This window comes from Biomphalaria glabrata, chromosome 6 (assembly GCF_947242115.1).
Source record: "Biomphalaria glabrata chromosome 6, xgBioGlab47.1, whole genome shotgun sequence".
Classification (NCBI taxonomy): domain Eukaryota; kingdom Metazoa; phylum Mollusca; class Gastropoda; family Planorbidae; genus Biomphalaria; species Biomphalaria glabrata.
Genome location: NC_074716.1, coordinates 17,318,108 through 17,341,081, shown reverse-complemented (window position 1 = coordinate 17,341,081; position 22,974 = coordinate 17,318,108). Strand labels below are relative to the sequence as shown.

The 22,974-nt window shown below is 33.6% G+C and overlaps 1 long non-coding RNA gene across 1 annotated transcript; it reads left to right on the top strand.

Annotated features, from left to right (window-relative positions):
• Positions 1 to 1,778: 1,778 nt before the first annotated feature.
• Positions 1,779 to 9,824, top strand: LOC129926823 (uncharacterized). Its single transcript, XR_008778576.1, has 2 exons — positions 1,779 to 4,033; positions 9,332 to 9,824. It is a non-coding gene; the product is annotated as an uncharacterized LOC129926823 (long non-coding RNA).
• Positions 9,825 to 22,974: the final 13,150 nt, after the last annotated feature.

Genomic DNA, 22,974 nt, shown 5'->3' with positions numbered 1-22,974 from the left:
TCACTTATTCACGTTCTATGAAATTAGAATACGGGAAAACAGTCAAGAACTTTTGTACAATAACCCACAATTTAGGATATTCTTCTTCTTCTTAAACTGTCATGTAGAGTTGAGCCTTTGGCTCTTGGAACTCTAGGTCAGCAAAAGTGAACAAGAGCTCCATCTCACCGGCCTGAATGAGAACACTGTTCACTGTTTTGTCTGACGGGTTGTTCAGACTCGCGGCAAGAGACCGCGTACATTTAAATCTCGCCATTTTCCTTTTTTATACCAGGCTAACTGTGCGGGACACGCCATGTATGTAACGATCCCTTGAGGAACAGCGCCTGGATTTTGTCAAGGTTGTGGGAGCTTTTTTAAAACTCCACACAGTGCAATGAGGATGCTCTCGCATCCCCTTAGGCACCCGCACGGGAGTCTTTTTTTTTTCCCTTTAGCCTAATCGTTTCCTCTTGCGATCGTTTCCACCCGGGTGTCACTATGAGGCAGGGTAGCATGCCCGGGCAATTCAGGATATAAAATTGTAATCAATTTATTTCACCGGTCGTTGTGCTTGTTCCAACATATTGTTTTATTTTCCTATCCATTAAGCTGCTCTTGTATTGATGTGGAACTGTGGATTCATCTGTCTTTGAACTCTAACTTTGTCCATGAACTTTATACAAACTTGTCCTAGAATGCAATGATTATGGAGGAGTGCAGTATTTTACGTGGCTACATAGCACCATCTGCAACCCACATAGTTTGCCACATTCAACGAAAAAATAGCAATCTTAGGCCGTTGGATCGATTTAGATTCTCTTTTCGCCTTCTATGTCTGTCCTTGGCAGTGGATTTTCTTTAGTGTATCCCGCGGTCTATATAAAAAAATCTCCAGCTATCTCGTTCTGAAGCCGCCTGCAGACAGTAAATATATTTCCTCAACAAATTATTCAAACGAGCGAGGCTCGGTCACGTGGTACTTTTAAAAAAATTAGTTAAAAAAAAGGGATGTCAAGGTTTAGTGAGTGAAGAGCTCCAATGATCCTGTTGCATATTTACATTTTTACAAAGGATTATAGGCTTATAAATTAATGAGACAGATTGTTTGACTAAATTTTGAAATAAATTAATCAGCCTATCTACACACCATACACATTATTATGACTAGTAATGAGATTCTGACTAGATTAGAATGTTATTTACAGTAACTTAGTCATGTGACCAAGTCACGTGATGGCACGTGCAGAATCTGTTGTTTCTAATGTGCTATGGATGCAATTAGATATATGAAATACATGAAAATACATGTTATTAATTAAAGAATACAAACCCATGGATCATTGGAACTACGGCAGTACATGAAGTACTTGCCACCACAACCAAATCCGGTACACACACCAGGCGGACATCGAACATATCTATTGTTAGACACCTTATTTATATAGGTTAGTTATTTTAGTTATTTAGCGACGCACCATAGTAGACGCATATTGAACGGGACTAGTGACGTTTGGGATATGTTGGGTTAGAGACCGGAAAATCAGTTAGCGATAGAACACTCCAGGGTAACGACGTGTTTAGTGACAGAGACTTCTACTGTGGCCTTTTATCATAATAAATATATATTAACTTGTTCATCATCGTTGACTACATCTCTTCACCTGTTACAATCGATGTGCCAGTTCTTGTTTGTGTTGTTGGTCAACTACACGTAATACACCCGAACAATTACACCCAAACGATTGCAGAGTAATTGGTTGACTTCAAGACAGCCTGAACTAGCAACATCACACAAGGGGGGGAGGAATCTGTTAGACACCTTATTTATATAGGTTAGTTATTTTAGTTATTTAGCGACGCACCATAGTAGACGCATATTGAACGGGACTAGTGACGTTTGGGATATGTTGGGTTAGAGACCGGAAAATCAGTTAGCGATAGAACACTCCAGGGTAACGACGTGTTTAGTGACAGAGACTTCTACTGTGGCCTTTTATCATAATAAATATATATTAACTTGTTCATCATCGTTGACTACATCTCTTCACCTGTTACAATCGATGTGCCAGTTCTTGTTTGTGTTGTTGGTCAACTACACGTAATACACCCGAACAATTACACCCAAACGATTGCAGAGTAATTGGTTGACTTCAAGACAGCCTGAACTAGCAACATCACAGTGGCGACCCCGAACCTCGAAGCCGGGCCCTGATGAAGACGAACATCGAACCGGACCTCGAAGCAGAACGTTTACTCAGGTGAGGGTCGTGCACTCGAAGATAAGATTTCATCGGAGTACGGCTGAACACAGCAGCATCGCAGAGTGACTTTGTTTTAGATCTACATGCAGTCGTCGCCTGTTTGATCGCACGTTCAACGAGCCGTTAACTCAGGGTGACCTTCGTCAGGACCGTAATCATCGCAACGCCTGATCTTCATATGCTGAACCGACCTACAACCAGAGAAACCGTTCATTCATAACGGGTGAGAGATCGTTAGTGAACCTGTTGGACATATTTTTTCTTCGTCATAGGAGCCACATTGAGTATCAAGTTTTACCTCGTCAGTTTCGAGAAGGACAGTTTGCCCGCTGTCAGAAGTATTGTGAGTACTACAAGTTTGGTAGCTAACTAAATCGAAATCGCTCTGTCGTCTTACCCTTGGAGAGATTCTTGTGGAGCAGTTTGCTCATTGAACCGGTTGCTTGCCACGTTTATAACGGTCACTGTGTTTAACCTTTGGAAGGTTAGTGAAGTAATCTTTATCAGTACTGAACATTGATATATCTAGTATTCGTCGGTCTAGACCATATCTAGACTTGTTAGCAGTGAAGTTGTGGAAACAGCTACATCCACTTAATTTCGTTGAAAACCGTTAATCGTCTAACGGAACGTCGTCGGAGGTGACCTTGGTTTCACCTAGTCTACATTGGACAGTTTGGTCTAATGAAGCAGAGTACAACAGCAAACTTCGTCGTACTACCAGAGTAGCAGCAGAGGCAGTGAACTATTTTAGAGAACCGTTATTCGTCAGCCCAGATCAAGTCATCGTCGAGAAAGTCGTTATTCGTCAGCCCAGATCAAGTCATCGTCAAGAAAGCCGTTATTCGTCAGCCCAGATCAAGTCATCGTCAAGAAATTCGTTATTCGTCAGTCGTCCAGATCAAGTTGCCGTCAAGAGACTGTTATTTGTCAGTAGTCGTCTACACAAGTCAAGTCATCGCCAGAAGAACCGTTAACCTATTCGTCAGTAACTGTGTACACAAGGTCGTCGGAACTACACATACGCTCATCAACAGTCGTCGAAGAAACTGGAACATTTTGCTGTGGCATATCAGGACATCTGTGGCATTACGTGGGATACTGGTAGCACCGGAGAACAGAGTCAGAACTGGAAGAGAGGCAGTGGAATTTGTTGTGATCTAGCATATTCGGGAGTCCGAACAAAGGGATCTTTCTTATCAAAAGCTAAGTGCCATTTTTCTTATTAGTATATGTTTAGATTGCCCTTAGAAATAGATTTTGTCTAAATTTGGTACGTTAGCCTGAGTAAAATCAGGTGGTGCGCCTTAAAACCCGTCGGGGTAGAAGACGTAATTTAGATGAAAAGCTATATTATACGTTTAGGGTTGTAATTTGTTTTGTTTGTGTAAACGTCATATCCGTTGTTGCCTGGTTACTTCGTGACGTTATCATTGTGTGCCATATTGTCACATCCCAACCCATAGTGATAGTCTCATTTAATTATTTCATTTGTTTATATTATTTTAAATTATTTATTTTTATTAATTTAATTAGATCTGTAATTTTTTTCACTTAATGATAGAAAGTGCGGGTAGGATTCTTTTACTGTGAATCAGACTAAAATAATTTTAGTTTGAGCGGTTAAAATCAAATATGATTTTGCCATGAGAATAATGCCGAAACTGGCTATGTAGTCAAACACTATCGTCTGGCTAAATCTAGATCTGCAAATTGTTGTACATCTCTTTGGTACAATTTAATTATCTAGACTCTACTTTGAAATATTATTAAGTTGAAGATGAATGAAGGTAGTACATTCTAGATATATATATCTTGTTGAAGATATATTTGACATTGTATAAACATATTTGTTTTATACGGTTAAATAGAACCATAATCTACTCTAGATCTAGACTCTAGACAGTCTTTGAATTTACTCTAGACATTTCAGTCATACCAGATTTTAAAATTGATCATAGTTGGTCATACTAGATCTAATAGTCATAGTGCTCTTGATAACTAGATCTAAATGGTAATATTATACATACTATAATATACTGGATTTAAATTTGTGTGATACTAGATCCAATATACAGATTTGAATATAACCATAATAACTCAGACTAGATTTATACATTTAATAAATCTATAGATAGAGACATAACATTTAAAAATTTGTATAAAAGTGTGGAAAAACTTAAATATAAAATAAGTTTAAAGTATAGCCATAACTAATATAGGCTAAGTAAAAATATATATAAAATATAAAACACAATGGCTACATCATCATATGTGGACCTTAAGGAGGTTAAGGAAACAGCTATGCAGGATGGAAAGGCCATGGAGTTAAAAGGAAAGGACTTAGCAGCTTATGTACAGCAAGTTGTGAAGGAGGAAACGGAACGTCAAAGACAAGAGATAGAAAGACAAGAAGAACGTCAAAGACAAGAGATAGAGAGACAAGATAGGATCAGAAAGGAAGAATATGAGAAGCAAAAAGAGGACCGAGAACATGAAGCTAAAATGGAGAAGATGAGATTGGATGCAGCACAAGCCAGAGCCCAAACTGAACAAGGAAATAACACAAATAACTCAAATAATTATACCACTCAAAGAGACAACCCTAATTCACAAACATGGCTAAAGAGAAAAATACAAAGTTTTGATGAACAGAAGGATGACATTGGTGATTTCCTGAAAAGATATGAGGCAAAAATGTCTACATTTAATATGCCTGAAGAAGAATGGTCTGAAATACTGATAGACTTTGTTCATGGTCAAGCTCTAACAATATGCCAAAATCATGACCATCATATTGATGATAGCTATCAGGTTTTAAAAAGAGAGTTATTGAATGCCTATGGTCATAATGCTACAACTTTTAGAAAGAAATACTTTGACAATATACCATCATTAGGAATAGAACCCCAAACTACCATTAATATGGAAAAGGATTTTTTCAATAAGTGGGTAAAATTAGAAAAAGTGAATAACTCTTATGAGGGATTAAAAAATTTTATTTTAGTGGACAACTTTGTAAATAAATGTGATCCTCAGTTACAATCTTTTATTAAAGAAAGAAACCCAAAAACTATAGATGAAATAACAGAAATAATGAGAGTATACAAAAATGCCTATCCAAATAAACCATTTTCTGATAGGGATAAGAGCAAAGTAGATTTAATAGGATACACCAAAGAAAATGTTGATAGAAGTAGAAATAGAAACAGATCAAATAGTGGAAATAGAAAATATAGTGAAATAACCTGTTTTAAATGTCAAGGAAAAGGTCATATAGCAGCTAACTGTAGAAGAGGGAATAGTAGATCTGGAAGTAGAAATAGATACAATGAACAAAATAACAGTAGATATAGGAGTAGAGATAGGAATGACAGGGGAAATTATAGAAATAGGAGTTACAGTAGGGAATACAAAAATAAAGGTACAGATAGGATGTATTTCATGGAAGGAAATAGGAACAATTTTGCAGTGTACCCAGGGTTTGTAGATAGAATTCCGGTGGAATTAATCAGGGATTCAGGTTGTAACACCTTGGCAGTAAAAACTAAATTTGTCAAACCTCATTGGTATAAAGGGTTTACTAGGAAAGTAGAATTAGCAGATGGCACTGTAAGGGAATTTAAAGCTATAAGGGTGTACATTGAAACTCCATTTTTCACTGGTTATTGTGATGGCATTGCAATACCAGAAATGAGATATGATATGTTAGTAGGAAACATAAAAGGAGTTAAAGAATGTTCAAGAAAAGAATTAGAAGACTGGCAAAACAAATACAAAAACATAAGACAAAATCATGGAAACATAGAAACACAAAATATAACAAGTATGGTAATAACAAGATCAATGGATAAACAAGATGAGAAACAGGAAAATACAATAAATGTAATAAGTAAGGATGAAGAAAAAGAAACCAGTAATGTAATACAAATAGAAAATACAGATATTAAGAAAAGAGAGATAGAAAATGAAACACAAAATAGTCTTGAAACACAAATATCTCAAAGTGAAAAAGAAACAATACCCACATTTGCATTAGAACAAATGAATGACAATATTATTGGGAAAATTTATTCAAGAATATCAGATAAAAACAATAATAATCCAATGGAGAAATTTTGCATAGAGAATAAAATATTGTTTAGACAAACAAGTAATGATAATAAGAAAATAAAACAACTTGTCTTACCACAGAAATATTGGAAAGATGTTTTAATCATGACACATGATAATAATTTAGCAGCACATAGGGGAGTAAAGAAATGTTATAGGAACTTGTCAAAACAAGTATTTTGGCCCAAAATGAAAGCAACAATCAACAAATACATAAACTCATGTGACATATGTCAAAAGAGATCTAACAAAAGCCTAGTGAATAAAGCACCTATTCAAGAAATGGATGAACCTACGGCACCATTTCAGAAAGTATCTATTGATTTAATAGGTCCTTTAATTCAAACTGAAAATAATAACAAATACATTCTAACAGTAATAGACATGTTTAGTAGATATCCAGAGGCAATCCCATTATCAAATACAAGTGCAGAAAATATCATTAATGCCATAACTCAAAAAGTAATTACAAGACATGGTATACCTAAAATTATATTGAGTGATCAGGGATCTCAGTTTAAGTCAGAACAATTTAAGAAATGGACTAAACAATACAATATACAACACATATACTCTTCGGTTTACCACCCGGCGAGTAACGGGTTATGTGAACGATATGGTGGTTCATTAAAAAGATCACTAACAAAGATAATTCAGAATAATCAGAACAAGTGGGATCATTACATTAACTATGTACTATTTGCTCATAGAAACAATATCCATGAAGCAACACAATTTTCACCATATGAAATAATACATGGAAGAAAACCCAGAGATGAATTAGATGTTTTTAAAGAAAATCTAATAGACAATGAGAATAAATTAAACAATGACAGTGAAACAACAATCACAACAGAATTGAAAGAAATATGGACTCAAGCATATAACAACAATAAGAAGTACAAACAAAGTGTTCATGAGAATCTAAATAAGAAAAGACAATTGAAAACACTAGAAGTAGGAAACAATGTATTAATATTGATAAATGACCTGAAAAATAAAATTGGTAAACAATGGAAAGGTCCATTTAAGGTGATAAAACAAATTAATGATGTGAATTATCAAATTGAAATAAATGGGAAAATTAAAACATACCACATAAATAATTTGAAACTGTATCATGATAGAGAAGATGAGTTAATACAAAACATTCAGGAGGAAATAGAAAATAAATTTTCAGAAAGAGAAGAATGCTTGATGATAATAACAAATGAAAATCATAATGAAAATGATATTAAGGAAATACCTGTAATAGAAACAAAAGAGAATCAAACTTGGCAAAAGATTAATCTTAATAATCTAACTAAGGAAAAGTCAAAAGACATAAATAAAATAATACAGGAATACAAAGAAATTTTTTCCAGCATACCAGGAAAAACAAATATTATTAAACATGACATTAAAGTAACAGACACAAAACCTATCAAGCTTAAGCCATATAGAATACCGCTACATTTACAAGACAAAGTAAAGAAAGAAATAGACAATTTACTAGAATCAGGTATAATTGAACCATCAACATCTCCTTATGCTTCACCAATTGTGATAGCCAAAAAGAAGAATGGAGATATAAGGTTATGTATTGATTATAGGAAACTTAACAACATCACAGAATTTGACCCATATCCAATGCCAAATATAGAGGATATTTTACATAAATTAAATGGAGCAAAATTTTTTACTAAATTGGATTTAACTAAAGGTTATTGGCAAATACCTTTAACAGAAAATGCAAAACCTTACACAGCATTTGTAACACCATATGGTATTTTTCAATGGAATTATATGAGTTTTGGATTAGTAAATGCACCTGCCACATTTAATAGAATGATGAACATGATAATTGGAAACAAAGAAAATGTTATTTGCTATTTAGATGACATATGTATTTTTAATAATAGTTGGGAGGAACATTTGGTAGATGTAAAAGAAGTATTCAAAATAATAAAAGAAAGTGGACTTACAATTCAAGCAGAAAAAGTAGAAATAGGATTGGAGGAAATAATTTTCTTAGGACATAAAATAAATAACAACATGATTAGCCCTATTGAAGATAACATAAAGAAAGTACTTAATATTGAAATACCTACAACAAAAAGACAAATTAAAAGTATATTGGGAATAGTAAATTATTACAGAAAGTTTATAAAAAACTTAGCAGAAATAGTGAATCCACTAAATGACTTACTTAAAAAAGGAAAACCTCAAAAAGTAGTTTGTAATGAGGAATGTGTGAAAGCTATTGACAGAATTAAAGATGTTTTTAGTCATGAACTAATATTAAGACTACCTGATAAAGACAAAATATTTTATGTCACAACTGATGCATCTGGTAATGCTATTGGTGGTTGTTTAATGCAGAACTATGATAACTTACATCCTATATTATATGTAAGCAGAAAATTGTCAGAGGCAGAAAAAAAATATAGTGTCATTGAAAGAGAAGCCTTAGCTGTAATATGGGTAATTACTAAGCTAGAGAGCTATTTAATAGGAAGGAAATTCATATTATTAACTGATCATAAACCTATTCAGTATATACAGCAAAAGAGCATGAAAAACAGTCGTGTTTATAGATGGTTCTTAGCACTACAGGAGTATAAATTTGAAGTGAAAGCTATTAGTGGATCTATGAATATTGTAGCTGATTTATTGTCTAGAATGACATTGAAATGAAATAAGTTTGTAAATAAACTATGAGTATATTGATTATGTAATATATATTAATATATTGACACCATTTATATGTTATGAAAAGGGAGATAAGTAAAGTTGATGTTAAGCATTTAAAAGTAAGTATGGATATTTTTTTTTGTGTGAATCATTTCATATATCATTGATGAAAGTTAGTTCTATGGAAAAGGGTGAGTATAAAAGAAAAATGGACAAAAGCGTATAAAAGGGTGGTAAGAAAAAATGTATTGAATGTGTAAATAAAGTTTGTAATTGTTTTTTGAAATATTGTATTTTATCAGATTACTGCCAGTGAAGAACATTTGAGATGTGTAGGACATGCCCATAAGATGCCACATTTTCCTCCATGATGAACGGTGTACCAATGAAGATGATTCTGGAATGTTATGAACTGTTATGAACATTGACATGAATATGAGGAACTGTCAAGATGAAGATGTCAAGATGAAGAGATCAAGATTTTATGTTTGTGGTCTTCCCCTTAAATTGAAAATGCCCTTGTAAGACTTGACAGTAGTGGAAAAATATTGACATATTTTTTTTTCAAGGGGGGGAGGAATCTGTTAGACACCTTATTTATATAGGTTAGTTATTTTAGTTATTTAGCGACGCACCATAGTAGACGCATATTGAACGGGACTAGTGACGTTTGGGATATGTTGGGTTAGAGACCGGAAAATCAGTTAGCGATAGAACACTCCAGGGTAACGACGTGTTTAGTGACAGAGACTTCTACTGTGGCCTTTTATCATAATAAATATATATTAACTTGTTCATCATCGTTGACTACATCTCTTCACCTGTTACAATCGATGTGCCAGTTCTTGTTTGTGTTGTTGGTCAACTACACGTAATACACCCGAACAATTACACCCAAACGATTGCAGAGTAATTGGTTGACTTCAAGACAGCCTGAACTAGCAACATCACACTATCTACTCGTCACTTATATAGTGCTAAAAATATTATGTATACAATGTCGGTGTGTCTACTTTAAATAAGTGAGAAATATGTTTCCGCTCTTGTAAACAAATTGTATTATTTTGGTAAGAAAACATCAGTATTTATTTTGAAGCCCTATTGTGGTGGAGGTTTTTTAGATATGAACATCTCATTACATTTAAACACAACATTAAAACTAACTTTTCTTCTTAGGTCACTTATTCTAGATGAGCTCCCTTTTAGAGGATGGGAAATCCTGTTGGGCATTCGGCTAACAATTTTATGGTGAAATAACAATGTAATATACAAAACTTTTAAGCTGATATTTTACTTATTGTATAACATTATTATGATTTTATTAGTTGATATTCTCTAATATTATTCCGTCATCTGACAGATATGATAAGTCAAACAATGAAACTTTTAGTGTGAATAATATGTAACTGTGATTTATTAAGTAATTACATTATTCTTTTTGTTATCATGTTAATTGGGACATTCGGTATTCCATAGCAGTGGTTTTAACAATCTTTTTTGATCCAGGTAACCCTTTATATAGTCAAGAATTACCCACAGACCCCTAAGTAAAAAAAAAATACATAAATGCCTAATATGTAAATAAAAAAAAACAACAATATTTTGTTACAGGAGTTTTTTTTCTAAAAATTATAACTTTGGTTGAAAATGTACATTTTAAAAAGTTGATAAACTTGATAAGTTTTATGGTATTTTCTGAGTGCAAATAAGATCGGCTCAATGTTTGCAAGTAGTAACAGTAAAATCGGTCTCTTTTATTTGTAATGAATTCATTTATTCACGTTCTATGAAATTAGAATACGGGAAAACAGTCAAGAACTTTTGTACAATAACCCACAATTTAGGATATTTTTCTTCTTCTTAAACTGTCATGTAGAATTGAGCCTTTGGCTCTTGGAACTCTAGGTCAGCAAAAGTGAACAAGAGCTCCATCTCACCGGCCTGAATGAGAACACTGTTCACTGTTTTGTCTGACGGGTTGGTCAGACTCGCGGCAAGAGACCGCGTACATTTAAATCTCGCCATTTTCCTTTTTTATACCAGGCTAACTGTGCGGGACACGCCATGTATGTAACGATCCCTTGAGGAACAGCGCCTGGATTTTGTCAAGGTTGTGGGAGCTTTTTTAAAACTCCACACAGTGCAATGAGGATGCTCTCGCATCACCTTAGGCACCCGCACGGGAGTCTTTTTTTTTTCCCTTTAGCCTAATCGTTTCCTCTTGCGATCGTTTCCACCCGGGTGTCACTATGAGGCAGGGTAGCATGCCCGGGCAATTCAGGATATAAAATTGTAATCAATTTATTTCACCGGTCGTTGTGCTTGTTCCAACATATTGTTTTATTTTCCTATCCATTAAGCTGCTCTTGTATTGATGTGGAACTGTGGATTCATCTGTCTTTGAACTCTAACTTTGTCCATGAACTTTATACAAACTTGTCCTAGAATGCAATGATTATGGAGGAGTGCAGTATTTTACGTGGCTACATAGCACCATCTGCAACCCACATAGTTTGCCACATTCAACGAAAAAATAGCAATCTTAGGCCGTTGGATCGATTTAGATTCTCTTTTCGCCTTCTATGTCTGTCCTTGGCAGTGGATTTTCTTTAGTGTATCCCGCGGTCTATATAAAAAAATCTCCAGCTATCTCGTCCTGAAGCCGCCTGCAGACAGTAAATATATTTCCTCAACAAATTATTCAAACGAGCGAGGCTCGGTCACGTGGTACTTTTAAAAAAATTAGTTAAAAAAAAAGGGATGTCAAGGTTTAGTGAGTGAAGAGCTCCAATGATCCTGTTGCATATTTACATTTTTACAAAGGATTATAGGCTTATAAATTAATGAGACAGATTGTTTGACTAAATTTTGTAATAAATTAATCAGCCTATATACACACCATACACATTATTATGACCAGTAATGAGATTCTGACTAGATTAGAATGTTATTTACAGTAACTTAGTCATGTGACCAAGTCACGTGATGGCACGTGCAGAATCTGTTGTTTCTAATGTGCTATGGATGCAATTAGATATATGAAATACATGAAAATACATGTTATTAATTAAAGAATACAAACCCATGGATCATTGGAACTACGGCAGTACATGAAGTACTTGCCACCACAACCAAATCCGGTACACACACCAGGCGGACATCGAACATATCTATCTACTCGTGACTTATATAGTGCTAAAAATATTATGTATACAATGTCGGTGTGTCTACTTTAAATAAGTGAGAAATATGTTTCCGCTCTTGTAAACAAATTGTATTATTTTGGTAAGAAAACATCAGTATTTATTTTGAAGCCCTATTGTGGTGGAGGTTTTTTAGATATGAACATCTCATTACATTTAAACACAACATTAAAACTAACTTTTCTTCTTAGGTCACTTATTCTAGATGAGCTCCCTTTTAAAGGATGGGAAATCCTGTTGGGCATTCGGCTAACAATTTTATGGTGAAATAACAATGTAATATACAAAACTTTTAAGCTGATATTTTACTTATTGTTTAACATTATTATGATTTTATTACTTGATATTCTCTAATATTTTTTTTGCAAACATGAAGATTCGTTAAGTCAAACAATGAAACTTATAGTGTGATTAATATGTAACTGTTATTAAGTAATTACGCTATTGTTTGTTGTTAGAATGTTATTTTGATATTTGGCATACCATAGCATTGGTTCTAAAAATGTTTTTTGATCCTGATAACTAGTGATGGGAACTAAACTTAATTTTGCAGTAAAACTTAAACTAAGTTTGAACCAAAAAAAAGTAATTAAAATTTTAGCTAATCACAAATTTAAAAAAATAGTAAAACTAAACTAAGAAACTTTAGTTAAACTTTTATTAACTATTTTGCCCTTTTTTAAGGACGAAACAGCCAAACATGAAAAATATAAACAACAACCAATCTCTTTAGCAAAATGTAATTAACATTTATTTGTGCACATGAAAAAAGATTTAAATGTCTTTAGGGGATAGATTTAAATCTTAATAGAATAACTAGAATGATACCATTATAGAAAGAAATTAGAAGTAATTGTCCAAGTTCTAATATAAGTTACTATTTTAGAAGTAATGATAAAACTTCATGTTGACTCGCTAACTAACTCTAGATTCTAGAATATTCTGGATCTAATATCTTCTTTAAACGAAATGATCAGAAATATAATCTGGATCTCTAATTACATCTAGCTACTAGACCTAGATCAAATAATTAATATTTTAATCTAAAAATAATCTAAGAAATACTAGTTACTACTGCTACTACTAGATCTAAATAGAGTCTAGTAGATATCTTAGTAACTCTAGATCTATCTAGAGATTTTAGATTATTATAATTATGATTATAACTAGATATGGGTATTTAGATCTATATACTCTAGTAGATAATACTAGATCTAGATCTAATAGATCTAGATAGTAGATATAAGTATAATTATAATAGAAGTAGATGTAGATCTAGTCTAGATTTAGTTAATTTAGTATTAGATCTAGTATAGTGACGACTATTATTAGTAGGCCTATTAAAGTCATTAATATTATAGATCTATCATCTTTGCATCTTAGGTCTTAGTATAGGCCTAATAAGTAATATAGATCTAATCTAGACTCTAATTCTAGAATAGTAGAATCTCTAAACTAGTAGATCTAGATCTATATTATTGACTTATAATTTTAAATTTACATTTTGATCTAAGACTAAGACTACTAAGAGTTAGACTCTACTTAAGACTAAGAGACTAAAATAATTAAATATAGACTATTATGAATGTCTATAGATCTAATAGTAGTAATAGACTAATACTAATAGACTAGACGTCACTAGACTCTAACTTTAGATCTATCGAGTAAAAAGTTTTAAAATAAAAAGAGTCGACATTTCTTTTAGATCTATAGTAAAGCAAAATTCTTTGCCTGCAGCTATACAGGAACACACTGCTGGTGTTTAATAAAAAACAGCAAAATGTAGATCTATAGAAGCAATTAAGGAATTATCAGGATTTATCAAGCAGTGAAACTTGCTAGAAATAAAATGAACACGTTTATTTTTCTCGCCTTTCAAATACCTTGAATTGGCGGGAATAGCGGCCATTATAGGGTAAAGGTCAAAAGGCTTTCTTTTGACCTGTGCACCCTCTAGTTTATTCTCCTCTCTATTATTCATTATATATATATTCTCCTAATTACATAGATCTAAATATTTATTGGTATGTATGTTAAAAAAGTTTGTAAAATTTGTAATTAAACTTTTTAGTTTGTAACTAAAAAAAAACTAATTAAACTAGGATTTTAACTAAACTATTTTTTTAAAATTAAACCTAGGCCTTAACTAATTTTTTTTAGTTAAACTAAAAGTTAGCAACTTTTTAGTTAACTTTTTCCCATCACTACTGATAACCCTGTCGAGACTTACACACAGACACTTAATTGAAAAAACTGAAAATGTCAAGTATATAAGTTATAAATTAAAAAAAAAAACAATACACTATTTTGTAGAGAATGTGTTTATAAAATTATAATTTTGGTTGGAAATGTACATTATAAAAAATTAATGACTTGATAAGTTTTATGGTATTTTCTAAGTGCAATTAAGATCGGCTCAATGTTTGTAAGTAGCAACAGTAAAGTCGGTCTCTTTTATTTGTAATGAATTCACTTATCCACGTTCTATCAGATTAGAATACGGGAAAGCAGTCATGTATGATTGTACAATAACCCACAATTTAGGATATAAAAATGTAATCAATTTGTTTCACCGGTCTTTGTGCTAGTTCGAACATATTGTTTTATTTTTGTATCCAATAATCTGCTCTTGTATTGGTGTGGGACTGTGGATTCATCATTCACAGTGGGGCATACGCCCGCAACAGTACTTCGCCATCCCATTCTGTTTCGGACAATTCCCCTCAGTCGGGTCCATGTCTAGTCTGATGTCTTGGCTTCTTGTTCTACCAATCTTCTCCATGTTTCCAGAAGGTCTACCAGACTTTCTCTTCACCTGTGGGTTCCAGTCTAGAACCTGTCTTATAATGTTGTCTGGGGGTCATCGCATTTTATGCCCAATCCAACCTCGCTTCATACAACAAGTCATCGAAATCAAAGTGTGACTAGTAAGTGACCTACTATAACTACCATTTGATCGATTTGAGATACATCATGTTGAATCGTGGCACTATGATCTGATTCAGGTGATGGGTGATGGGTGATCCTCTAATTCCATCTGTTGTCGTATCATTATGACCTTTCAACCTAAAGTTGTACACTCCTAAAGTAATACTAGATTAAGATTCGATGCTGACATGTTAAAGACAATCGATTCATGTTTTAAAAAAATGATATAAATAAAGCAGACCCAAGACAGAGTAGAGAAATTTATAGAAACAAATACAACGAATATTTGCATTTGACTCCAGCAACACTTTTAGTGAAATCACTACATTTAGAAACACTTGAGGACAGAAGACTAAAAGTAAAGTAGCAATAACACTTCAAACATTTAGCCCTAGTTTACAAATGTCTGAAAAGAGTACCTCATCTACTACTACATAGATCACTTTATTCTTTGCTTGAAGTGGTTATAGTCCTTCCCAGTCATCTAGTCATCCATAGGATGTCCGTAGGAAATAATAAAAACAAAAAACGCCAGCACAGTCTCTTATTTCGTAATGGAAAAAAAAAACACATTTAAAAAAAAATTAAGAAATGCTCGCAATAACTTCCATTCCTTATTAGAAATAAATAATAATAATAAGAATAATGTACAGATCTGTGAAGTGGCAACAAGCTATAGGTTTGAAACTGCCCACAGGTTGTGACGTTGCAGGTCAGTGTTCAGGCCTTCTCTAAGGAATGGACTCGCTAGGAAATACCCGCTGACGTAGCTGCTCCAGACAAACGTTGTCGAGGCCAAATTTTATTTTAGGTAACATGAAGATAATAAAACTACATTTTTCTCAGTGGGGCCAATTAGCTTTCCCAACGATATACTTCAACTGTCAAATTTCTAGGAAAATCATTAGAGACGTTTACGACCGCGTCCAGATTCCTGTTCCCCTATATATGTAAGCTGAATAGAGGAACTTTAAAAAAAAAATGAAGATGAAATATTTTCATGAGATTTCCATGATGTCCATTGTAACATTAGTCATTTAGTCAATGTATTTTCTTATATGTCAGGGTTAATATAATATGTTAATTAAGGTCAAAGTTCATCTAAGAATAAGAATTAAGGTTAAGAATGAAAGAGGCAGCTATCGCAGTGGTTCCCAAAGTGGTTCCTACACATTACCAGAAGTTCGCGATATCATTCAAGATGTCGTTTGAGATTTATAATTGGCGGAAAGTTTTTCATTGATGAAGAATGAATTTCGTCAAAGATATGCTTCGCTCTGTCATAACCTCATTACATGGTCGAGTGCCTATTGGGCTAACACCTTAGATACATATTCATATAAGAGTATGTCTTACCCCTGAATGGAAGAGGACATGTACTAAAGGGAGAATATTAATGCTCAGTGTGACAAGAGGGACAATAAGGGTAGCTATTTTTTTTATAAGAGTTAGTCCCCTTTAATACTTTACTTAAGTCCCTGTTAACTGTTTACAATGGCCACTCTCTCTTGAGTCTTTGAGCTGACCGGTGTAGTTTGAACTAAGTCTCTATAATGTTTAAATAAATACTTGTGTTGTTGTGCTATTACTGTGTTACTCAAGAGGAGTGTGCCACTGTTATGGGAAGAGTGTTTCGATAATAAGCGAAGTAGACTTTATTTATTTGTTAGTAATAAGTTGGTTTATGTAAATATTATATGTCTACTTAGTCTCGTATCCTCTCCTGTATTTTTTTTAATGTAAAAGACATCTTTAGTTTTGATACGAGACAGTAGTGTGTCTCATGGATGGTGTCCTTTCATTGTTGGTGCATATATGATATTATTGTAAACCATCGTTTTGGTTTTTGACATAAGACACTACTGTACCTCTGTGATGGTGGTTCTTACATTATGTAGACCTGAACCTGTTTTCCTACTTTGATTTGTTTCATTATTTCATTTTCTTTTGTTAATCTTTATTTCCATCCATGTTATCCATAATCTTTTCTTTTGTTTCTAAATAAACTCTTTTTTTGTTGCAACTAAAATCTCAGTATTATTACTTGTCTGTCTCAGTAGTTTTGTATATCTAGAGTCTATAGCTAATAGCCTAGATAATATAAATTGGGAACACAAAGTACCACTGGACTAACTTGCCACTACAGCAGAAGTCACTGGTCTTATGTCCTATCCTAATGAGAAAAATACAATATAAATGTTAGTTCCCCATAGGTGGAACACTCAGCTCATTCTGTCTGGAGTCTTGCACAACGTTATTTCTCCCACTTCCCGTTTTAGGATCAAGATGAAACCGCATTATTATTCTTGGTCAATGACAACACCTAAATCGATCAAAGAACAAAAAAGAAAACAGTAATCAAGCAATTGGTCGTAATGAATTAATTAAATTATAAATAGAAACGTACTAAGCCAAGGGAAGAGAAGCCTGGTTGACAGAATTAGGTCGTTCGCTAAACATTTCAATCGAAGCACTTTTTTTTGTAGACTAAACAACCTTCAATTTTTATAAGTACTTAAATAGCTTAGTTGCTAATACGTCGGCCTTCCATCTTGGAGGTTCAAATTTATACTCGAGCAACTTTATTTTAAAGCAATTTTGCAAATGCAGCAACTTTCTCCCGAATATTTAAACAAAGTGATTGGACCAAAAGGCACTGAGCATGCTGAAAGCTTGAACGTTACAATAAAAAAAAAAACAAATTATTAAAATATTTCCAATGGCACACATTTATTATTGCTAGTTGAGATCAATTAAAATTAATTAAGTGATCAATTAATTCAAAAATTACTGATGCGGTTTCACCCAATTTAATTATTTTTGTTAAGTAGTTTTTTTTTTTTTTTTTTTTTTTTCTAAACCTTTACTAGCACGACGAGGTCATAGTTAAACTTTCAGCTTGTCAGTGAATGCTGTCGAAATATAATGAGATTAACGTTTTAGTTGCTAAATAGGTTGTTAGATCAACGTTTTAGTTGCTAAGTAGGTTGTTAGATCAACGTTTTAGTTGCTAAGTAGGTTGTTAGATGAATGTTTTAGTTGATATGGTTGTTAGATGAACAAGAAAAACGAAACAAAAAATGATGTCAAAGTCAAGTGAGTGATGTTCTTTACAAGGTACAGTCTGGAGTTATTTCCTTGGGTGTATGTGCGTGTACTCCGAGGGTGACGGAGTTGACTGTGGATGCTGTCTTAACCAGATCTCACAGTAAGTTATGAATACATCAGATGTCTAACATACCCAGGTGTCAGACCCCACGAAAGACTTTACCCGCGGCAGGACAAATGACGTAGACATTTTATTTTGTGCAAATTTCTAACGTCGCAATGTGACAAGCCCCCAGCAACGAAAGGCTTCCACAGCGAAAGGTCAGAGGTCACATTATTGTTAGTGCCATAGGAAGACCACAACGATGGATGGATAGAGAACAGCCACGACTCCAGTTCACACCGAGAATAAAGGACTTCAGCACTAAGAATCCCTTTGTATGTTTTTTTTAAGTATTTTGTTAAGCTACAGGAATATATTCCAGGACATGATACTTTATAGTTCTATCATAATTGCTGAGTACCTTGTTAGTACACACACTGGGCGGACATCGATAGTAAGTATAGCTAAGTTACTTTTATAGTTTGTCACAAACTAACGTAAGGTCTATGGTTGTGCTATTTTGAATAGACAATGAATTATTTTAAAATTAGTTAACCCAATGATTGTATTTTAATTGTATATGTACTAATATGACATAAACAATTGTAAATATACAAACATTAAACAATGTTTCAATGCAATAGTCTTTTTTCTTTCGCATTTTTAATTTATACTACGACTTCTGACAATTATCTGACATTGATTATTCACCTTACAGTTCAAATAAGTTATTCCTCTTTCACTACTTCATTAACCCTAACCTTTTACTTGGCGAAAAATCACAAAAATTCATGTATGTAGTTGGCTGGTTTTTATTAGAATCAGTTAGTTCTGACCGCTTCTGCAAATCTTCGTTGCTCCTATTTGTTTTATTTTTCTTATATTGTATACACTTTTTAAACTTTTTTTTACATTTTTCAACATCTCAAATTATTCATAGTTTGCATTTACTGTTGTAACAAAACGGCAGAGAAAAAGGTGAACATATTGTCAAGGTATTTCATATAGTTTTTTTCTTATTTTTTAAAGAAGATATTTCTGATCAAGAAAACGTATCTTGTTTGTATCTTGTTTGTATCTTATCTTTAGATAGATTCCGTTTCTTCCCCTACGTCTAATTACGAAGCTAAACAATTTCAAACGTACAAAAAATCGCCAATAAGGTTTGCTGTGTCCGTCTGGAGTGTTTTTTCTCCACACAAAATAATTAAGCAAATTAAAAAAATTGAATTAATTTAAAAAAAAAAAACGTGAACATTGGAATCCTTTTCGTTTGTGACCGCCTTCCCCAACAAATTTGGCCACCTGCGTGGAATGTACACATGGCGCAAAGGTGTCACCTTCCAGTGGGACTAAACTGATTTTAATCAAAGGACCGGCTTACAGCAGAACAATTTTAAGTTTTCCTTAAGTTTCAGAGATCAGTTCTATAAGAAGTACTTTTTTAGTTGTTTTAGTGAAAGGGGAGAATTTAAAAGTACAAAGTTGTGCCAGGTATTTTTATGGTGACTTAAAAAAAAGAAATTCTAAATATAGTAGGTCCCTACTATTATGTTCTTCAATGTGTTTTTCTTTATAATTAACATTTGATTTAATGCTCATGTGTTTGTAAAGGCTTTATTAGTTTTTAGAGATCTTATTTTTAATTTAAAAAATATCTCCCTAGTTGTAATATTCTAATTGGACGCAGTTTTAATAATACTTAATTGCAGTGCTTTTTGGTAAAAAAACAAAATAGGTGCCGTGGCTCAGTGATTAGGTGCCGTGGCTCAGTGATTAGGTGCCGGTACTCAGTAGTTGATTGCATAGCTTTTAACTACTAAAAATTAAAAATATACGTTAAAATACAAGAAAAGTAATATTTGTTTCAAAAAGGTGCCGGTATACCGTACCGGTGCGTAACGTCACAAAAAAAAAAGCCCTGCTTAATTGAGTTTATTTGTCTTAACTAATTTTTTGATTCTGTGCTAGAAATGGAAGGTCTAGGTAACGTTTGATTCTGTGCTAGAAATAGAAGGTCTAAGTAACGTTTGATTCTGTACTAGAAATGGAAGGTCTAAGTAACGTTTGATTCTGTGCTAGAAATGGAAGGTCTAGGTAACGTTTGATTCTGTGCTAGAAATTGAAGGTCTAAGTAACGTTTGATTCTGTGCTAGAAATGGAAGGTCTAGGTAACGTTTGATTCTGTGCTAGAAATTGAAGGTCTAGGTAACGTTTGATTCTGTGCTAGAAATGGAAGGTCTAGGTAACGTTTGATTCTGTGCTAGAAATTGAAGGTCTAAGTAACGTTTGATTCTGTACTAGAAATGGAAGGTCTAAGTAACGTTTGATTCTGTGCTAGAAATGGAAGGTCTAGGTAACGTTTGATTCTGTGCAAGAAATAGAAGGTCTAGGTACCGTTTGATTCTGTACTAGAAATGGAAAATCGGTGTCTTGTTGCTCCTTTGTGATGGTAAAATCACATAAATACAAAGAGAGTTTTAATTTCAAAAAACCTTTTTAGCTTTCTTATGAATGTTCCTCTCAGACAGTTACCTGAATGGAATTTGTTCAATTCGTTTCTTGTAATGATTCGTAACTGCAAGGACTTCCCAGTCAGCATAACACAATTCATGAAGTACAATCTTACAGCACAATTCATGAAGTACAATCTTACAGCACAATTCATGAAGTACAATCTTACAGCACAATTCATGAAGTACAATCTTACTTAGACTAACACCTACATCCTCACTGGTTCATTGGACGACAAGCGGGCTTCATAGAAATTGGTCTCTAGCAATGTCTGCAGCTTCATCCCATCTAGTGTCCATTGCCCTGCGGTCATCCATGAAGGTGCGGTGCCGTGTTATACGAAGATGTCTCTGCGTTATTCTAGTTTCGGCCTCCATGTTTACTACTCTTTGGGACGCTCGATTACCTGTAATCCTGTTATAGAACATGCCATGCAAATTTCATGCGACAGTAGGCCACAACCTCAATAAGTTGTCTGTACCTGTTCAGCACATGCTTTAAATACAAATGAATAAAAGAAAGATTGTAACTAACCTATGCACGGGAGAGGCAATTTGCAAGGGGGATAATACTAAATACTCAGTAATTAAAAAGAGATAAAATAAATTAAATTGTTAGTTGCCCTGTGTACCATATTCGAAGCACTGGTCTTTGATGGCGAATCTTTTTTTTTAAAATAAATTCAATAATTAATGAAGAAATCTTTCTTAAATTTTACAAAACTATTATGTGGTATGAAACAGGAAGAGATTAGATGCGAAAAGCTGTCACAGTTAATGATTTAAATTTCTAAAATTAATGAAAATATTCATTAATAGTAGGAGTTACACGAGTAATAACCCCCCCCCCCCCCAAAAAAAAAAAAAAAAAAAAAGATGTCAAACTCAAGTGAGTGCTCAGATAGAAAGATACAAGCAAATGGATATATCCTTTGTGTATGTGTTTGTAAAGAGTGTGAAGTGTTATTGTGTAAACACCGAGGGTAACCGGTTGACTGTGGATACTGACTTATCCAGATCTCACAGTAAGTTTATGAATACATCAGATGTCTAACACACCTAGGTGTCAGCCCCCACGAAAGACTTTACCCGCGGCAGGACAAATGACGTAGACATTTTTATTTTGTGCAAACTTCTAACATCGCAATGTGACAAGACCCCAGCAACGAAAGGTTTCAACAGCGAGAGGTCAGAAGTCACATTATTTTTAGTGCCATAGGAAGACCACATCAACGATGGATAAATGGAGAACAGCCACGACCCCAGTTCACACCGTGTATAAAGGACTTCAGCACTGTGTCACCTCGGAGTGTTTTGTTTTTTTATATATTTTTTTAATGTGAAGTTATATGAATATAATCCATATTACAATATGAAACTATAAAGTTCTATACTACAATTACCTTGTTAAGTACCTTGCTAGTACACACACTTAGCGGACATCAATAGTCACGCTGACTAAGTTACTTATATAGTTCTGGATTAACAATGTTGTGAGCATATAGGTTAGCAATTTTCAATAGAAATTACCTTTTTTTTTAATAACGATTTAATCCAAGTGGATTCTAAACTGCATAAGTCCTAACATGAGAACAGAAAATTACATTTTAAAATTATTTAAAATATTTTTATCCAATAACCTTTGTTGCCGTTATCAGACTTTAAATTTATATGACTACATTTGAACATTCTCTGACATCTATTATCTCTTTTTTAGTTCGAATAGGTTAGTTCTCTTCTCAGTGAACAGTAATGTGGACAGGACAAGAAATCAGAGAAAGAGATCTGGACTTCCATCAACACTATAGGTTTTTTATAATCTGTATATTTACCACTTCAAGTAATTTGTAGACCTAATTTTAGTCTATTTACTGACTATAAAACAGAGGATGGGATATAAATGGTATCTGACGTTGTTGTTTTGTTTTACCACTTGACTATCAAGTTTTTGTTTTTAAATTCTGGAAGCAATATAGACATTCTCAAAGTGAAAAGGTTTAGATTATATCTTGCTCTAATTGCAACACTAAACCCGTTACTTAGCCTACGAAATATTTCTCTATGGTGCTAATCCACAGCTTGACTCTCATTAATACTTGTTTTCTAATAGAGGTGTTCAAGCGTGGAGACGACTTCCTGTGGGGGGCTAG